The following is an 8,602-nucleotide window of genomic DNA, read 5'->3' as shown; positions in this document are numbered from 1 at the left end:
GAGCTACAATTGCGTAACCGTGCGTTTTGTTGAACATTTTTTCTTCACTTGTCTTGAACGTGTATAACCGCTCCGGCAATGTTTTAGGTACTGAAACAGCAGTGTTTCTAAATACATGTGCTAATAAAAAGCAGGAACATGGCTTGTACGTTCGAAATCGAAGTGCCTTAGTAGCGCCCAAGCAATAAAAGGGCATCCGCTCCTGCGTTTAAAGTACCGCACGTGTGAAGGAAATGATGAAAGATGGTAGTTTCTGCTGTGAACAGCGTGTACAGAGTTGCTCAACATGTCGCGTTAGACTCTACGGCGCTCCAGCGTCCCACACGATTAGACCGCACGTGTCAGATCTTTGCGTTCCTCGTATGTCTCGCCCAGCATCTTAATTCGTCGAGAAGCCCAACTCAAGGAAACATAATGAGAGAAGGAGCGACTCAAAGGTACTGCCCGTTGCCTGATTGTTTCTTCTCAGTTGTTACTCAGTTCTTCCGCGCTACATACACAAGAAAACGTAGGGAGCGAAATCTGCGCGTGAATATTTAGGCAAGTGCACGCAGCGAATAAAGCGGCAGGTGTGAATCCGCTTTTATATCCTGCTAGGTAGCAAAGGCATAGCCTCTCTTGCCACGACTTCATCTGTCGTTGACTCCCATGCGTGAGCGTTTCTAGACTTGATGTGTTGGTGTTGCTACATTTTTTTTTCATTCGTTATATCCTCACCACTAATGTATGTTTTGTGAACTGGCTTTTTATGCCATGAGAAGAAACAGACGTGCTCTGCGGTCTTGAAAATAACTCCTTTACCTACAGTACGGCAGTCATTACGCAAGAACGCCGACCGACTCCATCGTCGCTCGTCCCGGCGCACACTAAAATACAACTGCCCTCAACCAATTTTGGTCAACGACGTGTCCAAGTGCCAGCACATTGGTCACGCAACATTTTCTTTCTCTTGTCTCGCAGACTTTGCACTCCCGCGCACCACCGCACCTCCGGTGGCCTCTCTCCGCAAATGCCGGGGAATTTCTTCGCGGTCAGGCGACCGGCCAGCAGTTGAAGGCTGGGGAATGCTAAGCAACACATATACGACAAGCTAAGCAACACACTAAGCAACACATATACGACAAAATACACAAGAGCTTGAGTGGGTTCAAAAGGTGTTTTGGAAGACTGCGTGTTACTTGGTGTATTTATAGAGAATTTTTGTATTGGTGGCGTTTATCTTTTCTCTGAGACCCCTTTTTTCAGCTCGTGTGGCATGATCACCAGATTCAGAGTCGAGAAAAAATACTGTATAGACATTGCCGTTCTTATTAGAAAAAGCACGGATGACGCGGTGTTTCCGAGAAAACGGCATGTATTTTCATTGCAGCATTTCTCTCACGGCCTGCTGCATTCGGACTCCCACCAAGTAAATAAATAGCATTTCAAGTTTACAAGAGCTGATATTTTGACTTTGCTAAGGCCATCGTGAGAGGCAATACCGCGAGAGTTATCGAACCAGCGTCTGACTTACGACCAAACGCGTTGAATGACCAGGATCAATCAACAGCAATGAGTGACGCTAACTGAAGGAACTCCGTGGTCTTTCGTAACGAGAGCCTACGGCTGGAACACACTCCGTTCTGTTATTTAAAGTCCCCTCCCCCCCACACACACCTATGCTCCCCCAAGGTTTTATGAACTCCCGTTTGCATATGATGTTCCCCCTACTGGCTCACTTAGCAGTGAACCCAACTGGAAAGAAGGCATGCAGTTTCAGGCAAAAGCCGTAGAACTTGACAAGTAACAAGGTGTCACGTGTCAGCCAGAGCTGGCATGGTTTATTAGGCAGGAGCATTGGTAGCTCTTTTTCAATACCATACACATAATTTGCATGCGCGCACGTGATCACAACTACCAGTAGATAGCACCACGGATTTTCACTCACACGTCACGACTAGCAGTGAGATACCGGTATGAGTTTGTCAGATGTTAGAAGAAACCGCCACGACCTCCACCTCCACGGCCGCCGCCGCCCCCACGGAATGGACGCCCACCGCCTCCACGTCCTCCACCGCCGTGGAATGGACGCCCGCCTCCACGTCCTCCACCGCCGTGGAATGGACGTCCACCACCGCCACGGCCCCCTCCTGGGAAGCCTTGCGCCGTTGCGACAGTGAAAACAAGGGCCAAAGCCAGCAGGCCAATCAAAATGATTCTTGTGGCTATCATGACGTGTGCTGAAAGGTGGAACAAACGAGAAGATATGGAAGAAAGTTATATATCAAGAGTCCTGTCTTGAAGGCGATTATACATTACAAAAATATTTTAATGATTGAATATTTATTCATAATAATAATTCATAATATGTAATTTCTTAGATTATGGCGAACTATTAGGGACTAAGCTATAGTAAAATAATTCACTATGCTATTTTTATTTATTACATATTGATAGCAATAATTAATTAGCTGATTTTGATGTATATGAAGTGGGGTACGACGAATTGGGGTGAATTACAATGGATTAAGATGGATTAAGATAGATTACCTTGGGTTAGGAGACTTATTACGGTGGAGTAATGTGGGTTGCGGGTAGAATTAAAATGAATTAATATAGATAATTTTAATAAAGCTACAAAATGTGTTGTTTAAGATGAATTAAATTAAGCTAACACGAAATAAGACGGCGTAAGGAACATACAGGCGGAATTATTGTCGACTACGATAGACTAAGGTACATTATGCGAAATATGGTGGAATAACATTCATTAAGGTAGAATTAGGCGGGTTAGGTTGAATCATAGTAGATTACGGATGGTAAAATGGCGTGGATGTGGAGTGGACGTGTTTATATCTATATAAAACGTACCCATCACAATAGTACGCCTGGCTTTCGGCTTCAAAGATTCTAAGGAAACTTCAATAGCAACTAGCATTTCTGTACCATTGAGCACATCGGTCAACGACCACCGCGGCAGAGTGATGTGCAGAGTGAAAATGATTGGCAATCGAATGCGCTTTGCACCTAAGGAGGTCAACCTCAGCTTCAAAGGTACCTCATCCCTAAGGCTAACTTCTTTATAGAGACGTTTATTCCTTCTTCAAAGAAAAGCTCACAAAGTTAGATGAGTTTGAATTGAGGTGAAATACTGGAAAGTGTTCAGTGAGGGAGCTCTGAGTTTCCTATTTCAACCCTCGAATTCTACAAAGCTCTTGCAGCTGAGAATTGAAAATTACCAGCTGTAAAGAAGCGGGGGCTGCTTTCACCAACTTCGCCAAAAACGCTTTTTCTTTAAGATAGATTGTGAAACACACGCTTTCAAATTAAAATAGATTGTAGAGCAACTATTTTTACGTTAAAATACATGAAAAGCATAGCCATTTGAAAATTGACAAGTTTTCTTGAATTCCCCATCCAGAAGACATGTGCACAGAGACACCCCTCTATCAGAAAAACTTTAATGAAACCTTTCACGGCTAATTGAAACGAAAGGAGTTTGTTCCTTCGCGACCACAAACATCAAAATCCTGAGAGGCAAATTCGTACTCACCTGTGCCTGTTTCTGCCGCCTAATGGAGTTGCATCTGATGGCGTTCTCGATGTTTATATACAGTCCGCAGGGCGCCTTGCAAATGCGGCAATACAAGAAGGACGGCTTTTCGTGATTTCATCAATTCGGCGCTGGCGAAGGGACAAGTTAAGAATTTCCAAATCAAATGCTACGTGACTCGTCCAGGCACACTGCCAATTAAGATTCGAAGCGTGTGCGAGAAATACCCGCCGTACACGACGGCACATTCTCCGTCTCGTTACTGTGGTTCTAAAACATGATGTCACAGCAGCAGGCCTTCATTTAACTCCTGAAGGTAAAAGAACAAAGTACAAGCGCAAAACAGTACTATGCAGTCATAATCTTTGAAGGCCACGATCGTTCGAAATATCCCAGCAAGTGTTCGACGCAACGCAATCACGAACCACAGAAATAGAAAGTGACCTTGGCTTCCTGCCTTGCTGCCTCTAGTGCTGGATCTGCTCAAAACGCTCAGAAAGGCAAGACCCGGGGCGCTCATTCACGGACCAAGAAAAGCGCCTACATCGGCCTTGCTGTCTGCTTGCGAAGGTGTATTAAACAAACAACGACAACGTTTGCAAGCGGTGCACGCGCGGGCATATGTATGGGCCTTGATCTAAAGAATTTTCACGGCCGTCTACGAAACGCTGGGTGAAAACCTTTTCTTGGAACTTCACTATTTTTTCAGTTATAGACTTTACCTGAACAGTCAGCTAGAAATATTCTGAAATGAGGAAAAAACGATTCGTTGAGACTTTATGAATAACCAAACAAGAGGCTGAAAATATAAAATACAAATTGAGTAATAGAATAAAGTTAATGAAGCATCATGGCCCCCCGAAAGGGAACGTCCAGGGAAGCTGTCGCAAAAACACCGAATCTGCTGACGCGGTGATTCATTGCTTTAGAGTAACGGTAGCGACGAGGGCTTCGTTTTTCCTACCAAACCCGAACGTATTCTCCCTGACGTGGTTACAAATTGGGGTCTTGGCAGTATGTGAGTTCAAAGTTACCTCCGGCAAAACAAAGGAAACAATCCACCTTGTCGCGTTTACTGATAACAACATTAAAGTCTTCGACTATAACCACTGGTGTGTCTCCTCCACCTTTCCTCAGCCATGAAAAATGCTAATGCATGAAAATGTCCGTTTCTGTGTTCTATCTGGCAAGCTTGATGTACACTTCCAATATTACCATTTGGTGTTTGCACCTCAGCCACAGGTGCCAGTGGTCTATGCTTGTAGCATCACAGAGTAAAGGCATTCAGTTCTGTCCTGAACGTATCGTGTAAGTTTCGGGACTCGCAATGCACGCCAAATTCAGGGGACGCTGTGGCCGATACAGCTTTGCCTCTTCGGGGGGGGGAACTACCCTGTAGGTATATAACATAGTGTGAGCGAGAATAGTACAAAGTGAAAAAAAAAACAACCGGCGGTACGTTTTAGCCAGTACACGTCCGCGGCTATGCGGTGGTCTACGTTTAGTGACACTGTGTGAGTATTGGCAGTTGCAGGAAAGCAAAAGCTAGACGTATTCTTTGGCAACTATAACTTTGCGGTTGTGCGCTACTGCAAGTGATAGGCTTAACTTAAGGTAACCCTAATGTTGAAGCTAATGACGTGTCGAGTATGGTCTACGTCATTGTACATCTAGATCTGGGTGCCTGTTAATGTCGTTAGACAACAAAGGAGAATCGTGTAACGTCGGAAAGTTGGCAATAGAATACTTCTTGTATATGCTACTCGGTGCGTGTTCCTTTTCATGCCGAATTTTAAATGGTCTATCACAAAGATTGCTTGCGTTTTTTTTCTCCTCAGACGCTCTTAAAAATTTGCGAAGCGTTACAAAGACAGTGAATACAATGGCTTACGGAAGAATTATGTCCGGCATACAGGAAAAAAGGAACTGCACGTAATCTCTCTTGCTGGTCAACAAATGTCGGTTTAGGTTATGTGGGGAGCTTTGCAATTTTTAAATTAACATAAAAAGCTTTCGCCTCACTTCAAATGAGATAAAGAGGCAGTTGCACGTGAAGCATGCCAATCGGGACAAGGTTTTGCATATTTGTCTTTCGAATCTAGGGATCGCGCAAACATTTAAACTTCAGGCTACCTCTGGCACTCACTTGGAGTGAAAATCCAGAAATCAGTTATTTTCCTCTTTCGTGCAAAGAAAGTCCTTGCTCTCAGAGCACTGAACTTTCGCCTTGGCCTTGAATCCGAAAGCCGACACCTAGAAAAGTCAGTGATTAGTTGCGGATCCGGCCAATAACCCTCTCGATCTAAACGAACTTGAGGCCGGGAAATCTTGATGGCAGCCCTGTGGTGGGGTTCACCATAAACACTAGCATCCGAAGACGGCTTTCCACGACGATGTCTTTCTTGGGAGCGCCGGTATGTCGACGATATGCCGGTATGTCGACGATTACCTTGAGTTGTTGGAACAAGTTGTGCCCGGTGATAGCTACAGCATTGTTGCCCATGTGATAGGCATTTTTACTGAGTGTACAGGTGGTCTGAAGTTCCTGTACGAGTTGCCAAACGTGGGTGTCTTGCAGTTTCTGGATGTGCGCCTGCACCTTGGGAATGATCAGCCTTTTTGGCAGTATGCTCCGCGTAGTAAAAAGGGCATCCTGCCCTATCAGTCAGCCCATTCAAAGCTTGTTAATCGAGGCATTGCAAATAACATTCTAAGGGTGGCGCTTACCAGGTTCTTGCCAGCATAAAATACAGGCTAGCTTGCTGAAGCAAGCGGAAAGACTGAAAGCAGCAGCTTTTCCAGCTGAAATGGTGGCCTCTGTAGCACAAAGCCTTGTGAAGGATCTCAAAACAGACCACATGCGCGGTTCTGAATGCCAAAGGGCGAAAGTTCGTGTGGTAGCTGTGCCTTACGTACACCAAGTGTACCACCACCTGAAAAAGGTTGGTGGGAAGTATGGTGTAAAGGTGGTGTTTTCGCTACTGAAAGGCTGTCAATGATGGTGCGTAGGGTGAATAACCCCTGCTGCAAGCCCAGCTGTGCCGTAAGGCACACAAGTAGGTTTGTGAATTGCGCAACGGGGGTGGTCTACAGGATCCCCCTGTCGTGGAAAAAGTGCTACATTGGCCAAACAGGCAGGTGCTTTAATGTAAGGCTGAGAGGGCACGATGCGGCTGTGAAGGCGCAGATGGGGGTTGGCCACCTGGGATATCATTGCCGTGATCCATGGGTTGCACACCAGATTTTTGCCCAACACGCGTCATGTTTAGGTCGTCCTCTCAAACCAACCGAGAAATTGTGGAAGCTTTCTTGATAGGAAGAGAAAAGGAAATATGCGTCAGTGCACCATCCTTGGCGCTTTTCGCAAAGGAAATCAATTTTTCGGAGAGGGGAAGCCGGTTGCGCATAGGCGATCGATGAAGGCTGTTCGCACGTGTGGGTATAATTTCCGCCATGTTATATGGGTCGGCGCTGTCATGTGGCCTGTGATATGAGCGATGGTGTTTTGTTTGTTTTAACTGCGTCTTTATGATAACCGTTTAAAATATTACGTACTCATTGGTGTTTTACTATGGATGTGGCATAAATTAAGTTGAAGTTCTAGCGTGTGGCTCGTCTTCTGTTTAGCTTTGTTTCTGTCTTAATGTTCGCTAGTACGATGAATTCCTTTGCACTCAGGTGTTACAAGAATTCGGTCTAAAAGCGCCGAATGCCGCTTATCCACATTTGCAGCACTCTTCAGCAGGTTCTTTAATGCACAAATCCTGGATAATCCTAGTATGCGGCGTGCACTTTTATCTTCCTGGTTCCAGTACTGGGAAATTATACGAAGCTCCATAAATTACTCTTTTGCCTTCTAGAATTTATAATAGTAGAGAGCTGTAAGACTCCATTCAGTTCAGCAATGCAGTTGCGGCCAATTGGCAGATAATACCACTCGTAAACATGCGCGGCCATGGTTATATATCCAGTGCTGACAAGTGTGATTTCTGTTTCCGATATAGTAGAACGATCCATTGACTGAGAAAAACAATGAAGGAAGCTCACACTTACGCGTAATAGTTGAAGGTAGCGAATCTGTACGCAACATTCACGACAATCACGAAGTTTTACGTCCTCGATTTCAGATGATTTGCTTCTTCCTCGCCGCCGCAACGACCTTTACTCCATCATTGGGGCTTTAAGTGTGAGCTTCTTTTATTTCTTTACAAGTAATAATTTTTTTAAGCAAAACAGATATACATACAATGTACACAGGGACCCAACAATGTTGTCAAAGGGTCCCAACATACTGGACATCACCTTGGAGGGGCGTCCGCTATTACGTGAATTTCTCGTTACCAAAAATGTTGCCATGATTACGACGAACGGTGGAGATTTTTTGGGACCAAACTTGGCAAATCCTTCTAAGTGAATATGCGTGGCGTGACACACGTGCGCTGGGCACGCCGGGTGGTTGCTCGAGGTACGCACACACGAGCGCTCGGCATTTTCTTGGTTCTTTCAACTGCCGGGCGGTCCCGCAATCTTGCCCAATCCTCCTAGGTGGGTTTGCTTGGCTCGACCAACGTGTGCAGAAAAGCTGGGCGGTCTACACGAGGCAAGCACAGATGAGCGCTAGACATTTTCTTGGTTTTTTTAACTTCCCGGCCGTTGCCGCGAGACTCGCGCTCACGTGCTTGCGCTCGGCAATTTCATCATCATCACAATCATCAGCCTATCTACGCCCACTGCAAGGCAAAGGCCTCTCGCATTATTCTCCAATTACCTCGGTCCTGTGCCAACTGTGACCAATTTATCCCCGCAAACTTCTTTATCTCATCTGCCCATCTAACTTTCTGCCGCCCCCTGCAACGCTTGCCTTCCCTAGGGATCCACTCTGTTACCCTTAATGACCAACAATTATCTTGCCTTCGCATTACATGCCCTGCCCACGTCCATTTCTTTTTCTTAATCTATACTAATGTGTCCTTAACACGTGTTTGTTCCCTGACCCACTCCGCTCTCTTCTTGTCCCTTGATGTTACACATATCATTTTACGCTCCATTGCCCGCTGAGTCGTTCTCAAT

The 8,602-nt window shown here is 45.4% G+C and overlaps 1 long non-coding RNA gene across 1 annotated transcript; it reads right to left on the bottom strand.

Moving 5' to 3' along the window:
* Window positions 1-1,793: 1,793 nt before the first annotated feature.
* On the bottom strand, window positions 1,794-3,917 carry LOC144175806 (uncharacterized). Its single transcript, XR_013323697.1, has 2 exons — window positions 3,533-3,917; window positions 1,794-2,219 (listed from the first exon to the last, which is right to left on the bottom strand). It is a non-coding gene; the product is annotated as an uncharacterized LOC144175806 (long non-coding RNA).
* Between the last annotated feature and the right edge of the window lie 4,685 nt (window positions 3,918-8,602).

The sequence above is a fragment of the Haemaphysalis longicornis genome, unplaced genomic scaffold (assembly GCF_048455015.1).
Source record: "Haemaphysalis longicornis isolate Haplotype H1 unplaced genomic scaffold, Haemaphysalis longicornis Haplotype H1 scaffold_3, whole genome shotgun sequence".
NCBI lineage: Eukaryota > Metazoa > Arthropoda > Arachnida > Ixodida > Ixodidae > Haemaphysalis > Haemaphysalis longicornis.
This window is presented reverse-complemented; position numbering and strand designations above follow the sequence as displayed.